General features: G+C 39.2%; 1 protein-coding gene and 1 pseudogene across 12 annotated transcripts in view; one reads left to right on the forward strand and one right to left on the reverse strand.

The window, feature by feature from the left end:
- The window catches only part of Tbc1d5 (TBC1 domain family member 5), a 630,984-nt gene that overhangs the window by 136,550 nt on the left and 480,274 nt on the right, over positions 1–14,160 (forward strand). Inside the window, exon 3 of one of the 12 annotated variants that reach the window (XM_087181491.1) lies at positions 8,744–8,779. The exons of the other annotated variants lie outside the window; for them this stretch is intronic. The gene's annotated coding sequence lies outside the window, so the exon portion shown is untranslated. The remainder of the gene's footprint in view (positions 1–8,743; positions 8,780–14,160) is intronic. 12 annotated transcript variants of the gene reach the window in all.
- Positions 1,378–1,610, reverse strand: LOC147826446 (iron-sulfur cluster co-chaperone protein HscB pseudogene; annotated as a pseudogene).

Raw genomic sequence — 14,160 nt, forward strand, 5'->3', positions numbered from 1 at the left:
GGTCTTCTACATAGAGAATCATGTCATCTGCAAATAATGACAATTTGACGTCTTCATTTCCTCTCTTTATTCCTTGTATTTCTTTCTCTTGTCTAATTACCATGGCTAGTATTTCCAAAACTATATTGAACAGGAGTGGTGCTAGTGGACATCCTTGTCTTGTTCCTGATTTTAGTGTGAAGAATTTCAGTTTTTGACCATTTAGTATGATACTGGCTGTTGGTTTTTCATAGATGACTTTTATCAGATTGAGGTAGAGACCATCTATTCTAATTTTTTGTAGAGTTTTTATCATAAATGCATGTTGGATTTTGACAAATGCTTTTTCTGCATGTATTGAGAGGTTTATATGGTTTTTGTCCTTATCTCTATTGATATAGTGTATTACATTTATTGATTTGTGTATGTTGAAACATCCCTGCATCCCTGGGATGAATCCCATTGGGTCAGGGTGTATGATCTTCTTGGTGATCATCTGCGTTCTCTTTGCTAGTATCTTATTAAGGATTTTTGCATCTGTGTTCACTAGTGAGATTGGCCTATAGTTCTCTTTTTCAGTTGAGTCTTTCTCTGCTTTGGGAATCAAGGTGATACTTGCTTCCAGGAATGAATTTGGGAGTATTGCTTCCCTCTCAATTTCATTGAAGAATTTAAACAGTAGTGGCAGTAGTTTCTATTTCAGTGTCTTGTAGAATTCAGCAGTGAAATCATCAGGACCTGGGCTTTTCTTAGTTGATAAGTTTTTAATTACATTTTCAATTTCATTGATTGATATTGGGTCGTTTATAATTTTTAGGTCATCGTTGTTCAACTTTGCTAATTCACGCATATCTAGGAATCTGTCCATTCTGTATTTTCCATCTTCTTGGTGTATAGGTTCTCAAAGTAGGTATTGATCCTCTGGATTGCTGCTGGGTCCCTTGTAATTTCACCCTTTTCATTCCTAATTGCATGGATTTGGGCCTTTTATTTCCTTTTTTTGATAAGGTTGGCTAAGGGTTTGTCAATTTTCTTCATTCTTTCGAAGAACCAACTCTTGGCTTCATTGATTTTTTTGTATCATTCTCTTCATCTCCACTGCATTGATTTCTGTCCTAATCTTTGTAATTTCCTCCCTTGTATGAGCTTTGAGTTTGTCCTCTTCTTTTTCTAGAAGCTTGAGGTTTAGCATCAGGTTGTATAATTGAGCTCGCTGTGTTTGCCAAATGTGAGTATTCACTGCTATGCATTTACCTCGTAAGACTGCTTTCATTGTGTCCCATAGATTCTGCTATGTTGTATTGGCATTGTCATTTAGGAACTTTTTTATTTTATTTTTTTGTTTTGTTTTTGTTGTATTTGGGGGGGGCGCTTTACTTTTAATACTTTAGCAGTTAATTAGAGGGGAGTCTTGTTTAACTTGATCTTTTCTTCTACATTTGAAAAGTATCTCATCTTTGTTAAAATTTCCTTGGCTTTTTCAAAGTCATCTTGTTCAGAAGCTTTGCTCACATGTTCAGTAAATTTGTTCTGTTTAGCTCTGATTCAGTCTCTTCTGTGGCAGCTTCATTTTGAGCTTTTGCAAGTTCTTCATTAATTTCCATTATTTCCATGAGAAACTGATTGTCCATTTCATAATCTGTCCCTTCAGAAATCTCTATTCTATGGAGCCTTAGCTTACTAGGTATAGTCCCCTGCTCAGGGGGCCGGAAGAGTCTTATAGACATCATTCTCCAAGGTTGAATGCTTCTCTGATAATTCCTTTTCGATCTGAGCCCTCTGGCTGAAGAAATCTGGATGGTCAAGATGCTGTAGTTGCTGGTACCTATGCTAGAGCTTTGTGGTGTCAATTCTGAAGGAATGGTTGCAATCCATGAGGCTGAAGTAGTCTCGGGTGGGGTCAGGTGATTGCAGCGCGCAGCACTGCGGGCAGAAGAGTCCGGGCTGAGGGCCCCCCGCCCCCGGCACGCACAGGGGCCCCTGGGCTGCCGCATTTCCAACACCGCGGTGCACTGCTTCTTGGCATTGTCATTTTTTTTTCTTTTTTCTCTTTTTGGCATTGTCATTTAATTGTAGGAACTGTCTGATTTCTTCTTTAATTTCCTCTGTGACTCATTGGTTATTCAGATGTGTGCTATGCAGTTGTCATGTGTTTATGAAATTCTTCTGGTTTCTTTTGCTATTGATCTCCAATTTCATTGCACTGTGGTCTGGTAATATACAGGGGATACCTTCAATTCCTTTACATTTACTTAAACATGTTCTATCCGTGAGTACGTGGTCTATTTTAGAGAACAATCCTTGTGCAGCTGAAAAGAATGTATATTTTGATTTTGTGGGGTGGAATACACTAAACATCTGCTAAGTTCATTTGCTTAAGAGTTTGATTGAGTTCTAGTATTTCGTTGTTTATTTTTGTCTAGTTGATCTGTTTGTGACAGTGGGGTATTGAGGTCCCCCACTACTGTTGCATTAGTGCTTATATGATTTTTCATGTCCATTAGTATTTATTTTATAGAGTTGGGTGCACTAGTGTTTGATGCATATATATTCATGATTGTCATCTCCTCCTCTTGGATTGTTCCCTTTACAAGGATGTAGTGTCCTTCTTTGTCTTTCTTAGTCAGTGTTGGTTTGAAATCCATTTGATTTGCAAAGAGGATAGCTACTCCTGCCAGTTTTTTGGCTCCTGCCTCATGGAGTATTGTTTTTCACCCTTTAACTTTCAGTCTATGAGTTTGTTTTTGAATTAATTGTGTTTCTTGTAACATTGTTGGGTCTTGCTTCTTGACCCATTCTGCCAGTCCATTTCTTTTGATTGTTTAGTTGAGACCATTAACATTGATGGTTATAACTGATACGTATTGAGTTATCGTTGTCATGACTTTTTCTTTTTGTTGGGTTCTCCCCCTTTGCATTTAATTTCTGGTTGCTCCTGATGGATTCATTCTGCTGTGCTTCCTGGGGTTGTGATCCTCGTTGTCTTTTCCTAGGATATTGTCTAAAATTTTTTGGAGTGCTGGTTTGGTATTCATGAAGTTCCTAAGGTACTCTTTGTCATGAAAGTATCTTAATTCTTCATCAATTTTGAAAGATCCTTTTACAGGGTACATCAGTCTGGGTTGGAAGCGGTTTTCCTTTAGGGCTTGGAATACATCACTCCAAGCTCTTCTTGCCTTGAGGGTTTGCATTGAGAAGTCTGCTGTGATTCTGATGGGCTTTCCTTTGTATATGATTTGTTTCTTTTCTCTCACTGCTTGTAGAATTTTGTTCTTCTGTTGGGTTTCTGGAATCTTAACAATTATATACCTATGTGTAGATTTTTTTTTTTTTAACATGGCTGGTTGGAGTCTTATATGCCTCACTTATCTGTATGTCAAGTTCTTTCTCCCTGTTTGGGAAGTTTTCTGCTATCACTTCTGTGAACAATTTTTTTTAATGTCATCTGCACTCTCTCCTGTTTTTTCATTGACTCCATTCAGTCTGATGTTATTCTTTGCACTGTCTTGCAGCTGGTGGATTGATTTCTCATGGTCCTTTTCTTTTTTAAGAAATTTTTCTTTTCTTGGTCACTAGTTAGCAATCTTATCTTCTCTATCTGAAATTCTATCCTCTCATTGGCTCATTCTGCTGCGCAAACTTTCAATGGAGTTTTTAATCTCCTGGGAATCTGTTTGCATGTGTTTTATGGATTCCATTTGTTTCCTATGTTGGGATTCCATCATGTTCCTCAGCTCCTCTGTTTTTCTTATCTGTGTCCTCTCTAGACTTATTGATCATGTCTTGTACTATGGGCACAATTTCTGCTGTTATCTTAGAAAGTATTTCTGATTTCATTTTTTCCAGGTCCTGTTTCATTGCCTGTTTAGGGAGTTTAGGTGGTTGAGTATCAGACTGTTCCATCTCTTTGCCCTTTGGGGTTGCCTTAGGTGATCTGGAAGTCTGGTTTTGAGACTTATTTATGTGTCTTCTCATTTCAACAAATGCAGCCTGCTGTGTCTTTTTTGCGGTGTCTTTTTGCTCACCCAGTGGTCTTGAACTCTTGGTGATCCACCAAGCAGCCTTTATTCTGCTGCTAACCAGTACATCAATTCCTGGGTTCAGAGTGGTGGCCTTCTGGATCCCTGAGCTGACCTTTTGTCTGGGCTGGCTTCTGGCTGGGGCCTGTGCATACTTGGGATGGTATCTAGGGGTGCCTCTCATTGGGGTCCATATTTAGTTGTTGTGTGGGAGGGCCTTTGGTTGGGGGCCGTGCACCCCAGTTCCTGTTGTCTGCACAGGCTTTGGCTAGGGTTTCCATGCACTTATGAATGGTACCAGGCAATCCTCTGTTTATTGCTTGTGTTCCTTTACAGTTCTTCTCCCATTGGGTCCCTGGCAGTGGCCCATGGTATGGCGGTCCTCTGCCAGATGCCCACGGGCCCGTGCAGCTCCTCTCTGGTTGGGCCCTGGCCTAGGTGGGTACACAGGAGCCTCTCAGATCGGCGGGGACCCCTGACTGGAATCTGCCTGCATCCAAGCCAATTTGCACCAACTCACGGATGGAATGGGGGTACTCTGGCCGAAGCCCTAGCGCCTGTGGACCTCTTCTCTGAAGGCGCCCCAGCCTCTCCATATCTTCATGTCTATGTTTTTATTAGTTTATCCTTGCTGGGATGAATAACTAACACCCAAAATTTAATGGAGGGGAAGTTTATTTTGATTTACAGTTTGAGCCCATGGTTGGCAGGCTTCAGGAAATAAAAGACATCATAGAAGGGTCTGGCAAAGTAAAGCTGCTCATGACATGGCAATCAAGAAGCAGAAAAAGAAGGGAGGAATTGGGAAGGGAAATATACTTTTAGGTCAAGTCCCCAGTGATGTGGCTGTTCAGACCAGACCCTACCATCTAGTTACCTATTACACTCCTACAATCTAGTCACCTTCCAAACACATGAGGTTTTGGGGGCCTTTTGAGGTCTCTTTATAGTGGTCCCTGAAATTCATGGGGTTACATTCCTAGAGCACCCATGAATTGTGAAAAACCGTGAATTTTAGATATGGCCCCCCAAAATACCTGTTTGTATATTTTAAACCCTAAATATGCTATATGTCTCACGGTTATATAATTTAATTTAATAAAATACTGTATCAGTAAAGCCTTAGAAGATGCAGGGCATTTTGGTAGCTTCTTAGGTATCTTAGGCCTTTAACAAGAACAAAGCTGAGAGCATTCGAGAAAACTACACACAGTAAAGCAACCTGTCATGATGCAGAAACACTGGTGCAAGAGATAGGTTACCAGACAGAAGCTAGTCAGCATCAAGGTGAACTGAATAATGCTGTCTGACTAGCTGCTTGCAAACCTCCCACCAAAAAAACAATTGCAGAGTATGTTTGTAGTTTCCACAAACAATTATTAGTTAGTTTCTATGGAAAAATCCATGACTGACCAAGGCCGAGAACTCTGAACCATGACTTCTTGGGATTGTGTTGTAAACCATAACAGTCTACTTTGGGAGAGGGTAGGGATAATCCGTTGATCTGAGTTTTCTAGTTTGGTTATGGTTTTGTGGTAATTTTGTATTTCAAGACTTCTTTAGGCAGTTATCTGTATTTACAGTACATTTATGCTAAAGAGTCTTGGGATGTGTTTTGGCTATGTATGACCAAACTATATACTGATTTTAGGGATATTACAGAATGAATGCTATTAAAGTAGGAATGAAAAAAATGGAATTCTTGGCTCCATGTATGTATGTATGGCCTAATCAAGAATAGCATACAGGAAGCAATCTAGGAATTTGCAATTTAAAAAAGTTTAATCTTAATCAGCACATGTATGGTCCTCCTGCATTTCTTTTACTGGAATGTTAGTTCAAAATCTATTAAACAAATAACCTAAACACAAATCTGAAAAAAGAATTGGATTATTTATAGTACTTACAAGTACTTCAGTGTGAAGACAGTACATCAATGATAGAGACTACAACTTGGAACTTTTTAAAGAGTTCAATTGGAGATTTTTCTAGTTTTACAATACTACTGTTTAGAACTAAGGAAACTTTAAATTCCTAAGTGCATTTGGAATTAGTGACAGTGTAAATTTTCTAAATTTCACTTTAATCAATGAATTCGAATTACTTAATGTTAAAAAAATTATTAAAATTAAATTTTAAAAATGTATTCATTCCTTTCATCCTCAGCACATTGTTTTAGGAATAAAAAAATACCAAAGAAAGTATTGAGAATAGATATAGTTGTTTTCTCTTAATGAGCTTTACCCTCTTTTTCATACCTTTCATGACATAGATAACCTTCCTAATAATTAGATACATTGGAGATTTACTAAACTTACATTTCTTCTTATGTTTCTTGTTTAGTACCTCCATTTCTCTTCTATTCTTTTGTCTCTCTGTCCTACATGTTTTTTGTGTGTGTGTGTGGTTCCGAGGATCAAACTCAGGTCTTTGTGTTTGGGAGGCAGACAGCAGAACCATTGAGCTAAATTCCCGGCCCTGTCCTACATTTTTTTGAGACAGGGTCTTGCTATGTAGTTCAGGCTGCTCTTGAACTCATTACATAACCTAGGCTGGCCTCGAATTCATGGTTGTCCTCTTCCCTCAACCTCCCGAGTGCTGAGATGTCCTACATTTTTGTAACCATGGAATAGTTTGTTTTTTAGCATTCTACACCACCCTTAGTGCTATATTTCTCAAGTACCTGGTAATTGGTTCAACGATTTTTCTGTGCCACTGTTGCTTATTACCAATATTATCCAATTTAGAAATCTTTGTTTTTTCACGAGAATGAGTGAGTTGGTAGTGGTCAGTAAAGTTTGAAGAGTAGTTTGGTAGTAAAGGAAGTGATGGAAAGTTATGTCACAAGCAAAAAATTTCTGTATGATTGAGTTTTAATCAGAGTTGTCCATTTTTGTTTTCTGAGTACTAAAGCTTTCTCTGAATTTCTGAATGACTTAGAGTGACTACTTTTCATAGGCTTTCCTTCAGTATAAACAAGTACAGTTTAAGTTTTTCCTTTTTACATAGTTAAGTCATGATAGATTATAGTATTTATTGGATTAAAAATGGCAGGCAAGTGATAGTACAAAAAGGCAATAGATTTTTTTGTAAAGGAAGTCTGAAATAAATGGGATAATATAAGGAGTAATTATTGTGATGCAGAATAATAAGTCTAAAACTAAAAATTTAGAATACAAAATTATATGCAATGCTTAAAATTTCTAGCCTGTTTAATATAAAATAACATCTTCAGAATATTTGTTTTTATGCCTTACCTAAAACAAAGGAATCCCATAATTAAAAATATTCATAGATTCTTATTGTAGTTTGCAGGTTGTCTGTTTTGAAAAGTCCTATGCCGTACGTCTACCATAGGAAATTAACAGACATACATAAGCGTTTAAGGGAAAAATCTTTTAGATGGTAGTCGAATCTGATGTTTTCCTAGGGAAACCTTAGTTCCTGAGATTTTCTGATTTCCCATGGGACATCTTGACCATTTTTAAAGATTTCATTGAATCCCAACTGCCCAAAGCAACTCTCAGAATTAACCTAACCTCTTTTGTTCCGTTTAACAGAGTGATAGGAATGAATGTATTTCTTATTCTTAAGAAAATTTTTTTTTTTTGGTACTGGGGATCAAACTTGGATCTTGCACTTGGGAGGCAGGTGGTGGCACCCCTGAGCTAAATCTCTGGCCCCTTAAGCTAAATTTTAAACTTGGTTTCTAGGGCTTAATCCTATGTGGAACTAGAAAACATAAGTCATCTTGCTGATATCAAGAGTAATACTGGGACATAGGCTTTTTTAGATTTTCAAAAATTTTTGTCTTGTGTTATATGCATTGATTTCTGAATTGCCTAAAGCTTGTGGAAGTATGGGATTTAGCTTGGCATCATTTTTGATAGTGAAAAACCTGTTTGTTTGGTAGAAAAATATGTTCTTTCTTAATATTAAATGAGTCATTTTGGAAATGAAGATGTATTTTATTAATACACCTTGGAGATATTTAACGTAAAAGCTGGGGGACGATTAATTCTGTGTCACTGCTTTTGAGATCTTTGCCTCTGTAAAGGACTGTAAAGTTGAAGAACATTCATGAATATGGTAGGCTGTGGTCAGGTAAACCAACTTGCTTGTATTACAATTCCTTGTAAATCAGTTTACTATGGTTAAGAACAAGTGGACACTACGGTCAGATTGCTTGAGTTCAAATCCTTATCTTTACCATTTATTTGCTAGCTCTAAGATCTTGGGGAAATTAGTGTCTATAAGTTCCTCTTCTCATTTTGTTTAGTTTTTTGGGGTGGGAAAAGGACATTTCAAAAGATCCTCCATATAAATAGCAATACCATCATGTAGTAGTTAGGGTTCTGTAGATGAACAGAATTAATAGAAAATTTATGTATATTTCAGCATTGGGATTTATTAGGTAGGTTTGCAGGATTAGAGGTGGGAGAGTACACAGTGTTTGTTTGGGGACTCAGAGGTAGAATAATTCACAGTGGCTATCTGTATGCTGGAAAGCTGGAGGGTCCAGTATGTGCTTAGCCCGTAAAAATGGAAGCTGAAGAACAAGAGAACAGAAGGATGCAGCACCAGTCCAAGGTCAAAGGCATGGAAACTCACTGGAGAGATTCCCATTGGAGTATGCATTGGAAGGCTGAAGAAACTAGAGACTAATGTGCAAAGGGGATGGCAAAGACTGAGACTCTTCAAAAGTGGGAACACTTCTTTCTTCTTTCTCTTTTTATTCTTTTCAGGCTAAAAGCCTATTGGTTGGAGCCTCTCACATCTGGGTGAGTCATTCCCCCTCACAGGCCCTGCTGGCCTACATGTCTGTCATGCACAGACACCCGAACTGTGGTTTACTAATTTGTTAGATGTTTCTTAATCCAATCAAGTCCACATAACATTAATTGTGATGGTGATTAATAGTCACAATCCATCCCCTGTTAACTTCACAGCCAGACACATCTCCTTAAACTATTCTTAATCTCAAAATATGATAGCAAGTTATAATTATCTCTAACTTGATACTTATTTCCCTACAGAAATGCATTAATTCCCGACCCTGAATAGAAGGCAGTGTTTTTCTTTGGGCGATTCTTACTCTTCTGGCATTCTATAACTTAATATTATAATGTGGATTTAACAGTACTCAAGTACCAATATTAACAAACATGTCAATCAACAAACATGTCTCCTAAATATATATATTTACACACAACCATGTTAACAAAACAGGAAAGAAACATGACAGTTTTAATTCATGTTTCTGTAACTGGTGGTTGAAGTTGGTATTTATAACTACTTTCTTGTACTGCTCATTCTGTATTACCTTGGCTTTCAGCAAGTACTTTGGCAGGTCTTGGTTCTTTAGTTGGTGGGGTGACTCATACCTTCATTCCTGAAGGTTCGGGGCCATTTATTATCCTGTCTGGATTGGGTTGCTGTAGTTTCCTAATGACCTTAATAATAGGGCATGGTAATACTAGCAGATGACCTAAGCAATCTCCTGCATCATAAACATACTGCTTCTAACCTCCATTTTGGAGTAGTAGTCCAGTTTCCTCTTGGTAGTCTGGATCACTCAGCCCCACCAACACTATAGCTCCTTTTGTAGCTTGTTGACTCATGAGAAGCCCAAATGATCAGTAAAGTCTTAGGTTCCAGTTCAATGGAATCATTGTTATGTCTCCTGGTAGCAGCCTTCCCCCCTCTGGAACTAAGAGTTTTAGACCAGTGGAGTGTAAGATCATGAGAGCAGGAATCAAAAATTTTGTTAACAGATCCCTGGTGGTAATGGCGAATGGATTCCCTCTTAATCCTGTCTATGGGAGAAACTGTACTGTATCCTGGATGCTGATTCAGGACATATTCAGCCTTTTGGAGAACTTTCCCCAACTCTGTAATTGCACTAGGTGGCCCTGTAATTGTATCTTCAAAAAGCCATTCTAGTTTTCTATCAATGAAGCTACTTCTAGATTGTGGGGAACATGGTAATAATATAGGGAGAAGAGATGTAACTCCCAAACCTACTAGATATCCAAAACGCGAGTTCATGTTCTCAAAAATGAAAGAATGAATTCTAGGAACAATGGAAATTAAGAGTTAGGAAAAATTTATTGGGAGAAAGAAAGCTTCTGCCTAAGAGAGACAGAAGGGGGACCAGAAAGTGGGTTGCCCGCTCACCCCACTTTTCAAAGATGTTATATACAGCAAAGCCATGTGATGAGGTGGGTACAAAGTGGGACAAAACTATAAGACCCAGTGGAAATTTAAAGGTGGGCATGAGGTAGGACAAAACCATGACCAACCAATAAGATTACAAGTGCAGTCACCCAGGTAATATTGATTAAATGGGGGTGAAATGGGGGAACAAGTCACATAACAAGCATACAAGGAGTTTTAGTAAGAATGAGGGTCAGGGATATTTTCTGGAGATGCTGGGTGAAGACCTTGACCACTCACCCAGGTGATTGATACCTATTTAGTGTATCAATCACTGCTATTTATCCCCAGGGGAAGCACAGAGGTATGTAGTTTCTCTCCTTCTACAATTCTGGCCTTCAGTGAATGTGTCTTGATTGTCCTCCATGTTGGCTTCTTGGTGTGTTGGCTCCTGGAGGGCTGGTCCTGTCTAACTGCACACAAGATATCTAATTAACTTACCTATCTGCAATAGTAAGACCAGTGAATTCCATGAGCAGGAGCTGGTTTCTGCACTTCTTTAGCTGTGAAGTGTGTTTCTTGGTCAGAAACAAGGCTGTGTGGAATACTGTGACAGTGGATGAGGCATTCTGTAAGTCCATGAATGGTAGTTTTGGCAGAAGCATTATGTGCAGAGAAGTCAAGCCTATGCCCAGAATAAGTGTCTAAGGACAAAGTGCTGTCCTTTCTGTGATGAAAGTTGTCTAATATAATCAACCTGGCACCCATATTGCAGGCTGATCATCCTGAGGAATGGTGCCTTATTGGGAATTCAGTGTTGGTCTAGGCTATTGGAAGATCAGGTATTCAGTAGTGGGTCTTATCAGGTCATCCTTATTGAGTGAAAGTCTGTGCTGGTAAGCCCAAGAATAACTTCTCTTCTGCCAACAGGACCACTTTGTTGATGAGCCCAATGGGCAATGACAGCGTGGCTGAGGAAAGAAGAGGTTGACTGTTCTCTACGGGTCATCCTATCCATTTGATTATTAAAGGCCTCTTCAGCTTAGGTCACCTTTTGGTGAACATTTACACGGGATACAGATATTTTTACATCCTTTATTCATATGGAGAAGTCTATCCACATACCTCTTTCCCAAATGTCTTTGTCATCAGTTTTTCAGTCATGTTTCTTCCAAGTCCCTGACCATTCAACCAGACCATTGGCTATGGCCCATGAATCAGTGTTTTGATTTGTGTCTAAATGTCCCCCCAAAGCCTCATGCAGTCTTCTTCAGAGGTGGCTGTATCTGGAATGTGTGATGCTGGAATTAAGGGTGTGTGATTACTAAACCAGTATATGTGAGTGATTGGTTTGGTACTGCCCTAATCCTGGTAGCGTGGATGGGATAAAAAGGGCACAAAGACACTGTTAAGGTCCTTTGCTTGCTTGCTTTTTCTGTCTTCCACTGCTATACACTGTTGCCACTCTGCCTTGGAGCCAGCTGATTATGGACTGAACCCTCTACAAGCTGTGAACTAAATAAACCCTTTCCCCTTTAACTTTGGGTATCAGGCAAAAGTAACTAAGACAGTTGGTATATGGTCACACATCTGGCCATTTCTTCCAAGCAAAATATATGACCAGGTTCACTGTCCAAAGTTCTGCTCACTATGAAGATTTTCTTTTATTTCTGTCCTTCAGGGATATCCTGCAAAGGAACTGCAGTGCTGGAGCTGGCCACTTTTCAGTAGTGCTTCCACAAAATGCAGAACCATCTATAAACCAGATCATAGTCTTCATCCTCTGTCAGCTAATCATATGATACACCCCATGCAGCCATATGTACATCCTGGAGGACAGAAAGCAGTATAGCAAGTCGGAACCATGGGAATTTGGGCTGTTTAATGAACTTACTTGTACTTTCAGGACCTGTTCAGGCCAGATCACATATATACCACTTCCATTTGATGATGGACTGTTGCTTTGCACACCTAGCTTTATGACTCTTTAGGTGAGATAGCATCCAATTCATGATGGGCAGCTCTGGTCTTATGATAACCTGGTGTTCCATCACCAAATACCAGTTTCCACTAAGGTCCAGTAGCAGACCAGAAGCTGTTTCTCAGAGTTGTCTGCAATGAGCACAACTGTCTGATGGTAGAACCTTTTCCAGAATCTGAAGTGCCTCCACTATGATTTATCTATAGGGGCCTGCCACCAGACTCCAGACAGCATCTCTTATCTGCCACCTGTACCTGAGGTGCCATTGGATTTGCTGGATCATATAGCCAAGTGGCAGATTAGCCTTCACAACAGCCTTGACCTGTTACAGAGTTTTCTCTTGTTCTGGGCACCTCTTGAAACTAGCAGTTTTCTGAGTCACTTGGTAAATAGAATAACATACCTAAGAGAGGAATGTGTTGCTTCCAAAATCCAAATGGGCCCACTAGATGTTGCGACTCCTTCTTGACTGTAGGAAAGGTCAGATGCACTGTTATCTTTTACCTCAGAAGGAATATCTTTGCCTGCCCCATACCATTGGACTCCTAGAAATTTGACTGAGGTAGAGCGCCCTGAATTTTAGCTGGATTTATTCCCATCCTCTGACACATAGATGCTTTAGCAACAAGTCCAGAATGGTTGCTATCTTTTGTTCATTTGATCCACCCAGCATGATACCTTGTGGAAGAGAAAGTTGATCAATATCCCTGCAAACTAAGCTGTGACACAGCTTGAGAGTCGATAACTACCCTGGGGTATGACTGCATTACTGGGCTTGCTAGTTGAAAACAAATTGTTTCTCTTGGGCCATATGGATAGATATGGAGAAAAAGGTATTTGCCAAATCAGTAGCTGTATACTAGGTTCCAGATGTATTAATCTGCTCAAGGAGGAGACCACATCTCATACAGCATCTACAGTTGGAATCACCATTTGATTAAGCTTATGGTAATGCACTATTATTCTCCAAGATCCATCATCTTTCTTTTACACAGGCAAATAGAAATGTTAAATGGGGATGTGGTGGGAACCATCATCCCTGCATCTTTCAAGTCATTGGTGGTGGTACTAATTTCTGCAGTCTCTCCAGGGATGTAATCTTGTTTCTGACTATTTTCCCCAATAGAGTCAACTCTGATGGCTTCCTTTGGCATTTCTCACCATAATAACCCTCAAACCACAGATTAAGGAACCAGTACGGGAATTTTGCCAAGTACTAAGTGTATCTCTCCTAATTATGCATTTTTGAACAGGGGAAATGACCACAGGATGAATTTGATGACCTACTGGGCCCACTGTAAGTTGAATTTTGGCTAAAACTCCATTGATCACCTGACCTCCATAGGTTCTTACTCTCATTGGAGGGCTACCATGACATTTTGGAACATTGGAACCTGTAGTCTTCAAAATTCTTGATCATTTCCTCTTCCTTGATGTACATTTACGCTGGTGAAAAGCTATAGGTCCCTTTGGGTGAAGATGAGAGAAAGATTGACAGTGTAACTTTTTGATAATACATCAGGGCCTTCCTCAAGGGGAACCCAGTCTCTCCTTTATTCAAGACGTTCTGGGTCTATAAACTTGCACAAGTATGAGAATTGGTTGAGGGGCTGTGATTCTTTGTTTTTATGATTTGAGGTAATTTTTATTCTTCTGCTGTAAAATTTTTTGTTAATATAAATCCGGTATAAATTTAGTAGTCTTTCTATTTCATTTCTGGGAACACCATGTTTAGTTAGCCAGTGTTGTAGCTGTACATGTGTCAGAGCATTTTGATTATTGCTTTGCTTCTGGTGCTCATTATGATCTTGTCTTTGGTGGTTGAATGCTGTCATTTAGCCTCTGCCACTCTGGGATCCAGTTATACCTATCTCATGAAAGTTTCCAACCTGAGCAACTACATTCCCCACTGTAAAGGGTAAGGTTTAGCATTCAGAGGAAAGCAATGACAGAGCTCTTCAATGATACTGGTACTCTCCTCAGAAATCTGTAAGGTATTGGTGAAGGGTACATTTTTGCAAGATT

The sequence above is a fragment of the Heterocephalus glaber genome, unplaced genomic scaffold, assembly GCF_053883595.1.
Source record: "Heterocephalus glaber isolate CG9 unplaced genomic scaffold, H.glaber_assembly_v1.0 deba00001472, whole genome shotgun sequence".
Taxonomy (NCBI): domain Eukaryota; kingdom Metazoa; phylum Chordata; class Mammalia; order Rodentia; family Bathyergidae; genus Heterocephalus; species Heterocephalus glaber.